Source organism: Mus caroli, unplaced genomic scaffold (assembly GCF_978045245.1).
Source record: "Mus caroli unplaced genomic scaffold, Mus_caroli_1 scaffold_18, whole genome shotgun sequence".
Taxonomy (NCBI): Eukaryota; Metazoa; Chordata; class Mammalia; order Rodentia; family Muridae; genus Mus; species Mus caroli.
In genome coordinates, this window is record NW_028227273.1 from 51,216,775 (window position 1) to 51,230,151 (window position 13,377).

General features: G+C 44.7%; 1 protein-coding gene across 1 annotated transcript in view; it reads right to left on the bottom strand.

Moving 5' to 3' along the window:
• Positions 1–3,097, bottom strand: part of Pla2g7 (phospholipase A2 group VII) — a 43,981-nt gene extending 40,884 nt beyond the window's left edge. The window contains exon 1 of the mRNA XM_021186524.3: positions 2,475–3,097. The gene's annotated coding sequence lies outside the window, so the exon portion shown is untranslated. The remainder of the gene's footprint in view (positions 1–2,474) is intronic.
• Positions 3,098–13,377: the final 10,280 nt, after the last annotated feature.

Sequence of the window (13,377 nt, forward strand, 5' to 3'; positions counted from 1 at the left end):
ATATCATATTATACATTAAATATTGGATATTTTGTTTATATATAACATAATATATTATTAATAATATGTCATGTTAATATAGAATATATTATCATGCTATATATTCTATATTGTGTTATGCATATTATATAATTATAATAAATATTATATTTATATAATAGCATATATAGCATATTATTAATATAACATTACATATGTTATAATTATATATTATATATTGTATTATGATGTTATTTTTTTTTCATAAAATTTATCACAGTAGTGGGGATTGCAAGCCATAGGTAGCTGACACTTGATTGAGAAAAAGAAGTAGGAACCAGGCTGGGCATGGTGGCACACGCCTTTAATCCCAGCACTGGGCAGAGGCAGGTGGATTTCTGAGTTCAAGGCCAGCCTGGTCTACAAAATGAGTTCCAGGGCAGCCAGGGCTAAACAGAAAAACCCTGTCTCGAAAAACCAAAAAAGAAGAAGAAGAAGAAGAAGAAGAAGAAGAAGAAGAAGAAGAAGAAGAAGAAGAAGAAGAAGAAGAAGAAGGAACCTTCCTCCTTCCCATGCCAGCAGACCACAGAGCTTCCTCAAAATTCTGGAGCAACATAATTTAAAACCAAATGTTCCCTCATTCAATTTCTTTTTATCCAATACTTCCTCATCTAGGCTTTATATGATAGAAATGGCTCTGTACTTTTTAGGGTCAGTGGGTCAGTCAGGCTCGGCTTGTAATCATGAATCATGAAAAGCTGGCAAGCTTAAGATATAGAGCTGGGGGTGGGGGCTGCTTAAGAGATGGCACTATGATTAAGAGCACTGGATGCTCTTCTAGAGGACCTAGGTTCAATTCCCAGCACCCACATGACAGTTCACAACCCTCCGTAACCTTAGTTTGTAGGCTGTTGGCTAGCACTGCAGGCTTCATCCCTGGTGCCTCGTAGAGCAGCTAGAGTGAGTGCCTCAGACCTGGGATCCCACAATCCAGGAGATAAAGGCAGCTCAAGGTCCTTCTCAGCTGTACAGCAAATCCCTCAGAAGAACAAAGAAATAAGAACAGGAAGGTCCCCCTTGAAGGAGTCCTTCCCAAGGACCCCCATTCTAAGTTCCCCACTAGCCCTTTTCTTAATGCAGTATGCTGAGGCCATCTCAAAGAGATGCTAAGTTGTTTGTTTACAAACAGAGTGGGGGAGGGGCGGTTAGTTAGATTCCCTAGGTGTTCTTTATGACTAGTGAACAGACACTCCCTGGCTGTGAGGGAATCCTGGACCAGCCCTTCACACCTCACACACGGGAATCCTCAATTGCTCAGTGAGTACCTGAGGCTCATTAAAGTCCCTCCTCGCAAGCTCTCAGAGGCTCAGAATGTTGAGCCTTCAGCTTCAGGGTCACTGAGGTCAGCGCCAGCCTGGAATGCCAGCCCATGATATCAGTTCAAGGATGGTAACAGTATACGGTAGGGACAGGTTCTGCATACAAATGCCTGAGGAAGGGAAACAACCCCCAACTCCCCATGGCAAGGAGATGAAGCTGCCATTCTTAGAACTCTCCATCTGGTAAGCTGTCTCTTTCATAAGGTTACTAGGGTCCCTTCAGTAAGAAAAACCTGCCTGGGTGCTGACAGTTCTCCAGTACCCTCCAGACCTTCTCTTTGTTTTGACAGTGTGACTCCAAAATTTGTTTACCAGCCTTCTTGCTTCAGGGAACACACACACACACACACACACACACACACACACGCACACACACACACACACACACGCACACACGCACACACGCGCGCTACTGCTCATACACCAGTCTCCTAGCTCAGCAATTTTATTTGGGTCAAATGTAATCCCAAATCAGATTGCGTGCCTTTTAGAGGTGACAGCACCATGCGAGGAAGAGCCTGCCTGCCTCCTTCCCTCCCTCCCTTCCTAATTTCCTTCCTTCCCAAGACCCTGAAGTGATTCCCATGGGATAGAATGGAAGCCCCAAGAGAGGACCATGTTCTTTTTTTAAAATTTTTTTAAAATTTTAATTTTTATTTATCTATTTATTTAGCTTACTTTGCTTTGTAAAAATCCATCCTTAAAGGTGGAGTACATCATTTCATCTGGCCAGCAGCCGGATGCCCCAAGAAAGAGCAGCATTGCTTTATTTGTATAATTCAGTTCACAAACTTCTTAGATCTGGGATATTCCTTGTAAGGAAACGTGTGCGCGCACGTCCCAGGATGAGATCTAAGAACAACACATTTCCCTGCTGCACTGGGTTCAGCTTCCGCCCCCTCAATTCTGAATTCTTAGGGTGGCTTTCTCAGAAGCAACCCCTCCCCTCCACGCAACAATCCTGGAGCCAGTTTCTGGGGAGCTCCGAGGTGAGTCCTGAGCCAAACACTTGAACGTTGTGGTTCCAGCCCACCCTCCTTGAGGACCACACTCCCATGTCCCCGCAGTAGCCCAGTGTCACCACCACAAGCCCTTCCCTGCCCTTGGGCTCCTTACCTGGTCACTGCGCTGACTCCCGGGTATCCGGAACCCTGGGCACAGCAATGCCACCAGAGCGAGTCAGATCCTAGCACGGCAGGCTTCCAGATAGTCGTTTTTCCCCCGGGGATAGAGTAACTCAGAGGTGGGTTGAGCATACAGCCTCCTCGTAAAATCTACCTTTAGGCTCGACCCTCCCCTCCTCCGGTTGCTGTGCAAGAGGGACAGGGGAGGAGCGTGTGGCCCAGCCTCCTGACAGCTCCAAGCTGCTGCGACTCAGGCTCACACAACACTAGCTCCAGGGACAGCCACCACTTGGACCTCTTCGAGCGCCCATGCGTGGATCCTGTCTGTGCCTGGGGGCGGGGAGGGTGATGATGGGCTCCTAGTTTCCTAGTCTGACACCCGATTCTCACCAGGTTCGCGACGAGCTGTGCCTATCCCCAAGCCTATCTTTCTAGCCCCGTTCTGTTCTCCATATCCGCAAAGTTCACGGAATCACTGAACACTGGTCGAGAATCTCAAAGGTTCCGCGCAGCTCGGATTTTGCTACTTTGTGCCCAGAATCCCGCTTCACCTCTTGAGGAGATTACGCTCCAGACTAGAAGGCCTGCCCCTACCCAGCTTTCTTCCTTTGCTGATTACGAGGAACAGAGTAATTGAGGAGTCCGTCTCACAGCTCAGTCTGACTAGGTTATTAATGCTTGCTGTAAAAACATTTCCATGCAAATACAAACATCCTCTCCAAGGGCGTGGGGGTGGGGATGGAAATGAGAAAGGTTCTCTATAGGAGCAGAAATTTGGAAGGTTCTTGAGGGCTCCTTCTCAGGGGTATAAAAAGTATAAACAACGAGTGCGGGTGCGGGGCGGGGGGTGGGGGCGGGGCGGGGGATTGGAGATTCTAAGGACTGAAGAACACAAGAGAGATTTGGATTGCCAGGATGTATGCAAAAGTGCAGAGAGCTTCAGGATTGCGGCTTTAATGAGTCATCGCTCTCACCCACGGTACTGTGGTGCTGTGTGGGAGTGCCGCAGTTGCTCCTTCCTGCTCCTATGAGTAACCCTTCATCCATACTTATGTTAGGAGTCCCAGTACTGACGAACTCACTGGTTCACCAAGCTAGACATTGGGGAAATTGTTCTATGGGTCAGTCTGGGTTCGCTTTCTGGGGTGCATTAACATGTGTGTTGTAGCTCCCCCGCAAAAAAGGTTTTCTCCTCAAACCCATCTTCCAATCATTTTTTAAAAACATCTTCATCTAAAGCTGCTTAGACACTTTAGAGAAATTAGGTTGAAATTTATATGTTGTATTACAGTATTCACTTTTGATTATTTTGGATTAGGTTAAGTTCTCACTTAGTCTTTATGAGTTTACAACTATAATTTTCTGCAGGAGTGAGGGTGGAGAGAGAGTTAAGTATGGAGTAGACATGAAGGTATGGAAAGGACCTCAAAGCTGGAACAAGACATCACAAAACCAAATTCTCAGCACCGAGGAGATTCATTTGCCCTAGAGAGAGACAAGTGTGTGTGTGTGTGTGTGTGTGTGTGTGTGTGTGTGTGTGTGTGTGTGTGTGTAGAGAGAGAGAGAGAGAGGACAAGGAAGAAGGGAAGAGAAATAAGGAAGACTGGGGAAGAAGGGATCAAGGGAGAGTAAGAAGGAGACCTTGGTGTCTAGCTTTAGAAATGTAATCTAACAGTTTAGCAAGGCAGCAGGAATAGAGGAGAAGGGCTCTGGCAAACCAAGCCAGGTTTGTCATGTTCAGGTCTACTAGAGCCCCTTTGGATACAAACACAATAACTGAGAACTAAATATAGGATATTTATAGAGGCCTGAAAATACTGATCAGTGGTAGGGCACTTGCCTAGTACACATGAGGTCCTAAAGAACCAACCAGCCTCCATTTTAGTAAAGACAATCTAGGTTCGTTCCTGTTTATGATTAAACCTCTGTTTCTCAAAGACTGGGCTGTGCCCCACCTGTAACAGTGAAACTGAAACAGGAGCCACATTGTTATACATTGTTATTAAGTCTCCATTCCCTACAAGAAGTGTCTGTTCCCTAGGACCAGTGTATCTTGCAAACCATGTTTTTCTGTGTACACTGAACTTGCAATCCCATGATGTTTGCCTTGCTAAACTCCTGAACCTGTGACTATTTTTTGTTGTTGTTGTTCTTTTTTTTTTTTTTTTTTTTTTGGTTTTTGGTTTTTGGTTTTTGGTTTTTGGTTTTTGGTTTTTGGTTTTTGGTTTTTGGTTTTTGGTTTTTGGTTTTTGGTTTTTGGTTTTTGGTTTTTGGTTTTTGGAGACAGGGTTTCTCTGTATAGCCCTGGCTGTCCTGGAACTCATTTTGTAGACCAGGCTGGCCTCAAAACTCAGAAATCCTCCTGCCTCTGCCTCCCGAGTGCTGGGATTAAAGGCATGCGCCACCACGCCTGGTTTATGACTGCCCTCTTGCCTTATGAAAATATGTCTTCACAGATACTCTGATGACTCTCCTTCCACATGATATATTCTTCCACTTCTTTTTATTGCCTTCTTTTTTGCAGCCCAATATCCTGCCACCTGTTTTCTATCACACTTTACCCCACAGAAACCCTTGAGCCCTGAGTCCGCTGCTCTTCGTCTAGGCACTAATAGCTAATTATCCCCATAATAGCGGTCTCAAAAAGCTGATAAGAATCTGCTCTCTGAAATTCCGATTTTGGGAGAGGCAACTGACTGGCCAGTCTAAATAAAGTTTGCTTAATCAGAGCATTGTGGAAATGCTCTCCACCCCAACCCACCCCCATCAGGTCTAGCGTAACTTTAACTACAGATGGTTCCGTAATGCCTGCTCCAACAATGAACCATGCCTTTGTTTCAAAAAGTTGTTTGTAGCCATCTTGCAATCCTACCTATGTTTCAAAAGGTTAGATGACCACCTACGGCAACCTTGCTATGAGTGCCTGTTAATATGACTAATAGGTTTCTCCGCCAACTCAGTATGCCAGCTCAAGGTGAATCCAGACTATACAGTTTATTGAGAGGCAGCTCCCAGGCTGGTTCTCAGATGTCACAGGAGGAGTTCAGTGGAGTTGAAAAGCTGGGTTAAAGCGAAGGGGTTTCATAGAGCTTAGGTGAGGCGTGAGGACGTGCCAGCTAGGAGCCCATACATGGTCAAAACACTGTACCCCTGGGTGGCCACTATTGTGTGGGTTGCCAGAAACAGAGACAAGGGGTGATGATGTGGTAGCCAGTTTTCTCCATGAAGGAGGAGACTAGGGAAGGTGTGCAGACAGGGATACCTGGCTTGTGGGGGACAGGGAGGTAGAGCAGGTGAGAGTGGTGAGCAGGGGTTTACCTAACAATGGCTCCCTTGTTATGTCTACCTTGCGACTATGTCTTTGTTTCAGGAGAGACTAACTTGTTCTGGTCCTGTAGCCTAGCCTGTTTTGCCCACCAAATCCCATATTTGGAAACTCTCTGAGCTTTAAAAGCCTTGTCTTCCTCGATTCTAAGGCTGACCTCTGGAACCCCACCTTAGGAGGAGGCAGCACCTGTACATTATTCATCATCATCATCATCATCATCATCATCTTGTGTTAATGAATTGCTTACTTTAAGGAGTTTGGCCTCGATGATTTAGACTCTTGGTCTTTCTCCTCCCAGCTTTGGGATCAACGGTCCTAGGTTCAGCCGTCAGTATCACAAAATAACATTTGTGGAGTTTAAACAAAAACCCAAATTCAAAGACACTAACAAGGTTTAGATATGGCTGTAGCTCAAATGGGAGCAAACGAAGAGGGTGAGAAAACCTGAAAGTAATATGGAATCTTTCTGGATTTGTGGGATGCTTTCTGAGTCCCACAGTGATCCGGTGATAGTTAAAGTCCCTTCATAGCGGTGGAGTCCCGCCATGTGGTGATGTGCCTTTCCTAGTGACATCTCCAGTGCAGGGATGAGAACAGAGAGGAAGGTCACCTGTGTTTAGAACCTGGGATGGAGATGAAGAAGAGCCAGCGTCCACTAGCCACAGCAGAGCAACTACCCATATTAAATCACAGCAGTTGACAGGATGCACAAATGATGTAATAGACTCATTTTCCCCAGATCTAATCAAAGTAGAAAAATAAAAATCAGAAGTGGATATTCTTTCGTAAGCCTGTTGTGAGGTCCACAGAAGATTGCTGGGACATGGGTTTAAGCCAACAAAAAGTTCTCAATAGCTGGCTGTCAGCTACACTGGATGTTCAGGATTCCAGGGAAGCCCTGAGCCTTTCTCAGGGTAAGCTTTTAAGCACAAAACCCATACATAGCCTGGGTTGACATACTTCAGCTATAAAAAATAGTTAGCCAGAGGCAGAACTACTGGAGTAAAAAGTAAGGTTAGTACATTTAGAGACTTTCCCAGAATTAGGGACTTGATGGATTATTCGGTCTTTGTTTTCATTTCAGCAGGTGGTACTGTCTGCATGTTGTTTTTAAGACCTGAATGGTAGCTTCCATCCTGGCCTCAGTTGTACTAAGATCTGGAGCCCTGTAGATTCTTAGTGACTGAGTCAAATCATGGACTCATACTGCTTTAAAGAGGTGTAGTTGTTTCTAAGGACCATTAATTTGAATGAATGGATACACAATTGGCCCATAGTTTAAGATACAGGGCTTCACTGGTAATTCATTCAAAATGGGAATTAAAGGCCCAGCCAACACTGATAGCAGAGTAATTACTCCTGATCACTTAGCATGGAAACAACATTTCCCCCCAAAGCTAGATATAGGGGTGTTTGTTTGTTTGTTTGTTTGTTTTGGTTTTTCGAGACAGGGTTTCTCTGTATAGCCCTGGCTGTCCTGGAACTCACTTTGTAGACCAGGCTGACCTCGAACTCAAAAATTCTCCTGCCTCTGCCTCCCGAGTGCTGGTATTAAAGGCTAGACATAGTTTCTTTTATCCCATTGAAATCAGTTTCCCAGAGTTTGCCATATCAAGTTGACCTTTCATTCTCTCTCTCTCTCTCTCTCTCTCTCTCTCTCTCTCTCTCTCTCTCTCTCTCTCTCTCTCCCTCCCTCTCTTCCTGCGTCCCACTTAGATGGCACAGGCTCTGGATAAGAGGTCCAGCCCTTCCCCACCTTCACATAGGGACCAAACCTGACTGCACAGGAGCCAAGCAACAAAACAAGCAAACACTCAGTGCTTGCAGAATGGGACAGATAGTGGTGTGTGTGTGTGTGTGTGTGTGTGTGTGTGTGTGTGTGTGTGTGTAGGGGGTGTTCTCTGGGCAAGTTGGCAGAGAAAAAAGAATTCAGGACTATAGAAGGAATCTCTTATGTCTGCTTGGAGACTTCACCTGTCAAGTAAAGCTGACTGATCATTAGGACCAAGGATTCTGGGACAGAGCAGGGGTTGGGGGGATTTGTCTGAGAACTTGGAGAAGGACAGAAGCATAGACCCTGAACAGAGGTAACCAGAATAGCATAACAGGATGATTAATATGTGAGCTAGTTGAGGAATAACCAAAAGCTTATAGCCAAAGTTTATAGCCAAGGTATTTATAAATACAATTTGAGTCTCAGAGTGGTTATTCTGGGAGGCTGGGGATAAGTGGAAAAGCCCCCACTTTTACACAGGTCCCCACCAGGAGGGGCCACAGGTCTTAAGCCAGAGGGTTCTCATACCAGAGAAAGCCACTTGTCAATATGGAGAAACAGACCTGACAGACATGACCTAACAGAAACACATAGAAAGACATGGGGCTTGGGAGAGAGAGAGAGAGAGAGAGAGAGAGAGAGAGAGAGAGAGAGAGAGAGAGAGAGAAACAAATAATATCCACCATACTTCATATACCCGCCCATACAAGGAGAATTCAGTGATGTTTCCCATTGTTAGAACTTTTAGAGTTTTTTTTTCCAGAACTATGGTCTTTGATGGATTAGGTCTTTGTTTTTGTTTTGATTGGTGGTGTTGTCAACATGCTAAATTTATGGCCCAAATACTACTCTATCATGTGATCAGTTATGCTTAGTTCTGGGGCCCTTTTACAAGCCCAATTTCATGAGACACATATTTAACAATCTGATACAATATACAGATATTTATCCAGATAAATGTAGCTTTTTTTTTAAAGCACAGAGCAGCTGGAGGCAGAGAGGCAGGAGGATCACTGTGAGTCCTAGGCCAGCCTGGTCTACAGAGCTAGTTTCAGGACAGCCAGGGCTACACAGAGAAACCCTGAAACAAACACACAGATCAGATAAACATGGGCTTGCATTCAGCTCAGGAAGTTTCCCTCCAAGGCTTGGGCGAGTTAGACAGTCGTTAAACGCCCAGTTAACTAATCCACAAGCTGAAAATCACAGCCGCTCCTGCATGAGATGGTTTCCTGGAGAATGAAAAGGGATGACCCAGCCGAGGATGAACGTGTACGACTAATCCCAGCAGTTGGACTGTGGACAGAGAAGGATCAAGGGTTCGAGACCAACCCTGGATACAAGGCAAGGCCAGTCTGGGTCATCTGAATGAGACCCTCTGTCTCAGTAAGCAAATAAATACACAGATAAACATAACAGTGTGTATGAAAGCTTTGAACAATATTTGGCAAGCAGAATGAGTGCTTGTTGGATGCTAGCTACTTAGACCTCTGTAAAGTATGCCTGTTCGTAAAGTAGATAGGAGTGCTAATTCCTAGATAAGTGAATGAGAGATTCTGATGCTGTCGGTGGGTTAGGAGAACGTTCACTGGGGGCAGAATGACAGGAGCAGCGAAGAGAATTAACGTGTAAGCAAATGAAACCTGAGGCGCACGAGTTGAAAGGTGAAGCAATTCCAGGGGATGAGAAGTCCAGAAAACTGACTCCTCTGGGTTTCTAAAATAACAACGAGGTATCTCCTAGTCAACATTGTAGCCAGGTCCAAGGTTGGTTATCCAGAATCAGCACTGGCTTTTGCATCTTGCTGATGGTGACTCCACCCCTTTTGTGGATTCCATTTTCTCTATTCACCTATGGGATCCAGAACTGGGAGTGTCAAAACCTATTTGTATGCTTTCTGTAGGAGGTCGTGTGCATAGACTGCAGAACTGTTGTCTGGGGTATAACCTTGAGAACACCCTCTCCGATTCAAAACAGATGTTTCCTGTCAGGTCCAGTCAAGTCCAGGGCTCCTGGGCGTCTCAGTGTTACTGTGACTGAGTCACCTAGCTCCTGCACCTGGCAATGAGGTTATCTGACTGTCTACTTGAGTCATTTGATTGTCTAGTTGTGACTGATTTGATTCTACGTTTAGGATATCATTCATTTACTCTGTCATGCTAATTAAGAGCTCAAAAGCTACGCCCTTGATATTCTCAAACTACTTGTTGGTATAAATTGTACATGCTCGTGGGAAAATGGTATTTATTGCCAAGTCAAGGTAGAGTAACATTTTCTCCTTACTCTGTGTATGTAAACGAATATTATTATAAACATGGAAGCTGTTTGTTGTGTTTGTACTGTACTGTTTTCATTAGCAGTATAACACTGTTGTCCTTCCAAGCCAGTGTAACTACATCTACAATAGCAGCTTTAAAGGCTGTAGATTTCTCCTTTGTTAGTGAAAACTTAGGCAGTTTATTGTGTTTACATTTTTGAAATGGCGCTTCAGTGAACATCCCTGCAGGTGAATCTCCTTGCCCATTTCTAGTTCTTTCTTCATTGTGAATACCTAGGAATGGATTTTATGAGACAGAACGTGTGGGTTTATTACCTTCTATTTCTTTCTCATCCATGGGTGTCCTGATTGAACCCAGAAGAGACTTTGTTACTGTGGAAAAGTTACTTCTCCAAACAAGAGTGTCCTGGGAGATCTATACAGATTCGACTTCCTCATTCTGAAACCCACAATGTTCCCCACTACACACTGGGAGAAATGCAATCCCATGCTGATGCAGCAGGCATGTCCTTGCAGCTTCTGGCCACATTCACCTTCCCCTGGCAGTCTTCCATAGTCAGCTCAGTTCACATTCAGCCCCTCTGGATTTCACACCTTGGGCATCTCCTTTGCTGGTAGGAGTTGGCTTTTTTGTTGTTATTCAGGCGCTGGCTGGAAGCCACTCGCATTCGCTGATGAGTGCTCATAAAGGGACTGTTGATAAAAAGAGGAACAGAATTCAGGGAGCATGACCTTCAGCGCATGGCTCATTGCTCTTCACCAAGCAGCACTGAGAGCTGAGGTCAGCCATGCTGAACCTGAAGGAGCAAGTGCAGAAAGCAATGGCTGGGACTTGGCCAGCATTGCTCTATGTAGAAAACCACCTGACATGTCTTTGACCTTCACAGCCAGGCTGGCCAGCCTCCCAAGGGAATCAGTTTTCTAACCCCATTCTTCATCTCCCCTCCCAAGCCAGCTGGAAGTAGCTGGCATAAGAGTCCACCATGGATGGTATCCAGCTAGGTCAACCTTCATGGGACAGAATGATGAGGGGCCGCTATAATGAGACTTACAACTGATTCCAAAAGGCTGGGTCTCAAAGGACTTTGTGCTCATCTCCGGCCACTTAACACAGTCAGAATTACACTTGATTTTTTTGCGATGTTTCACTTCCTCAACTATATTAAAACCCTCATCAGGAGAGTTCTGACTTTCTTCACATGCATTATGAAAGGTCAGAAATTCTTGTTGCGTGTTTCTCTCAAAGGGACTTCCTAGGGCCAGGGTGGTGGCTCAGTTGGTAAAGTACTTGCTTTACAAACATTAGAATCTGAGTTCAATCTCCTAGGTCCCACTTAACAACAACAACAACAGCAACAACAATCAAAGAAACAAATAGAGCATGGTGATGGGAGAGGATTCCCACACTGAGGAGGCAGAGAGGGTAGATCCCTAAGACTTGCTGCTGAGACTGCACAGCCTGCTTAGTAGCTCAGAGTCAGTGAGAGACCATGTCTCAAAACACAAGGTCAGAAGTATCTGGAGAAACACAGCTGAAGTACAAGACACAAGACACACATAAACACACACACACACACACACACACACACACGCATGCACGCATGGGCACAAAACTAAGGCCTTCCATTGGTTCAGAAGTCATGCTAGAAAAGATAATTGCCTTAATACAGGCGAGTAGAAGTATGAGATAACCAAGATGGTTATCCACAATCCTCTGTAAGCAGGTTGTACGTATCCCACTCAGGTTACACGGCATCCAGTTTAGGTCAAGGGAGAACCATGATTGTATCTCTCCAGATGCTCTCTCTTAGAAAGCACAGTCTTAATTTAAGAAACGTGACCCTATGGATCTCGTAACTTCCTAAGCAAGGTGTCAGAGCATGCAGATCCCGCTTGAGCTGACTGGCACGAGGCTGAAATCCTAGCTCCGGCATAGACCCTTCTCAAGCTGAAGTGAACCAAGGTGATACTACCCAGAAGGCTTTGCAAAAGCTGAAGGATAGATATAGATATAGATGTGAACAAAAGCTTTAGGGACTGCAAAGGGAAGATGAGTTTCAGCTCGTTAGCTCAAGACATGGGAACCTTGGAGGCTCCTTGTGATCAGGGCATTGACAGTGATGCTGCCAAGCTCTGAGTGTGGTCATCTGTCTGACTACCGTGAAGAGGCCATGGAGAGAGAGGTGACCTGAATGTGCCTAAGCCTTCTGGGCCTCAGAGTCTTTGTGTGCAAACTCCCTATATTTCAGGTTTGGAACCAAGGGTAATGAAGCAATCTTTAGGAAAAAAAAAAAAGATGTCTAATACATATGGCATCCATTGAATACTGGCGTTCCCACGTACACATTACATCCCCTTTGTGCAGCTCTAAGGACAGCCTCTCTCACTGATTTGTACATCCTACTATGCAAAGCACTTTTACAAGAGGCAAGTTGGTTTGCAGTCAGAACTATATCATTTTCTAGGCAGAAAGTCTCAACTTCAATAACTGCAAGGGTCTGAAGGAAGACCCCAGTTTTGTAGTTCACAAAAACAAAGGGCATTTCTTTTGCAGAAACAATCAGCATGAGGGGGTAGACTATTTATTTTGAAATAGCGACCCCCAGACTAAGGTGTGCAGGTTCTCTTATAGGGAAGGGAGGGAACACTCTAGAAGGATCAGGTAATCTAAAATTTCATTAGTGGGTCCTAGCGGGTCCCAGGTGGTCAGTGTTCTGCATTCCTGTGTCATGAATGTTTAACCATAGGGTGAGAGAGGTTGCCCAGCACAGGTGGCCCACTCTAAGATAAGATTATTTCCCTGTTTTTGTGGTTATCACCAAGCTGTTCTTTGGAAGGGGGTTTATGGTCCTATTCTGGAATTTATGGTCTGTTCCTGGAGTTGGTGCCTATGACAGTTGCTGGGACTAATGGTCTGTTCCTGGAGCTGGTACCTATGGCCTTCATTTTGAAGTCATGCATAGAGAAAAGTCATCAAGGATGGAAGTTAAAAGATGCTGGAGAATTGTGATCTGTGATGCTGATGGGATGGAATTTTGTGAAGCAGCAGTGGTCACCACTCATCCTTTCTTCTTTCCTTTCTTGCTTTTTTTTTTTGACAAGGTTTTCTGCATCCTGTACCTTAAACTGATAATATAGTCAAAGATGTTCCTGTTCCTCTTGCCTCTACCCGCCAAGCACTCGGATTACAGGAATGCACTGCCATTTCAGGTTTTATCAAGACTGGATCATAAATCAAGACTGGAGCTACAAGCACACCAGACAAGCACTCTTTTCAGCTGAGTCATATCCCCAGCTCCAGGGTATAGATTTTTGGCATCCATATACTGCCAATCACGGCATCATACTGAAAACACTGGAAAATATCCATCACAGAATCTGTTTATCCTCAGCATATTATGCTACTTGTAATAAACAAATATTTTATGGTTATCATGATTATTCTTATTTTAATTTTATGTGGCCTTGTGCATCATTTATGTCAATTTTCTTTTCATCTTGTTATTTCAATATAT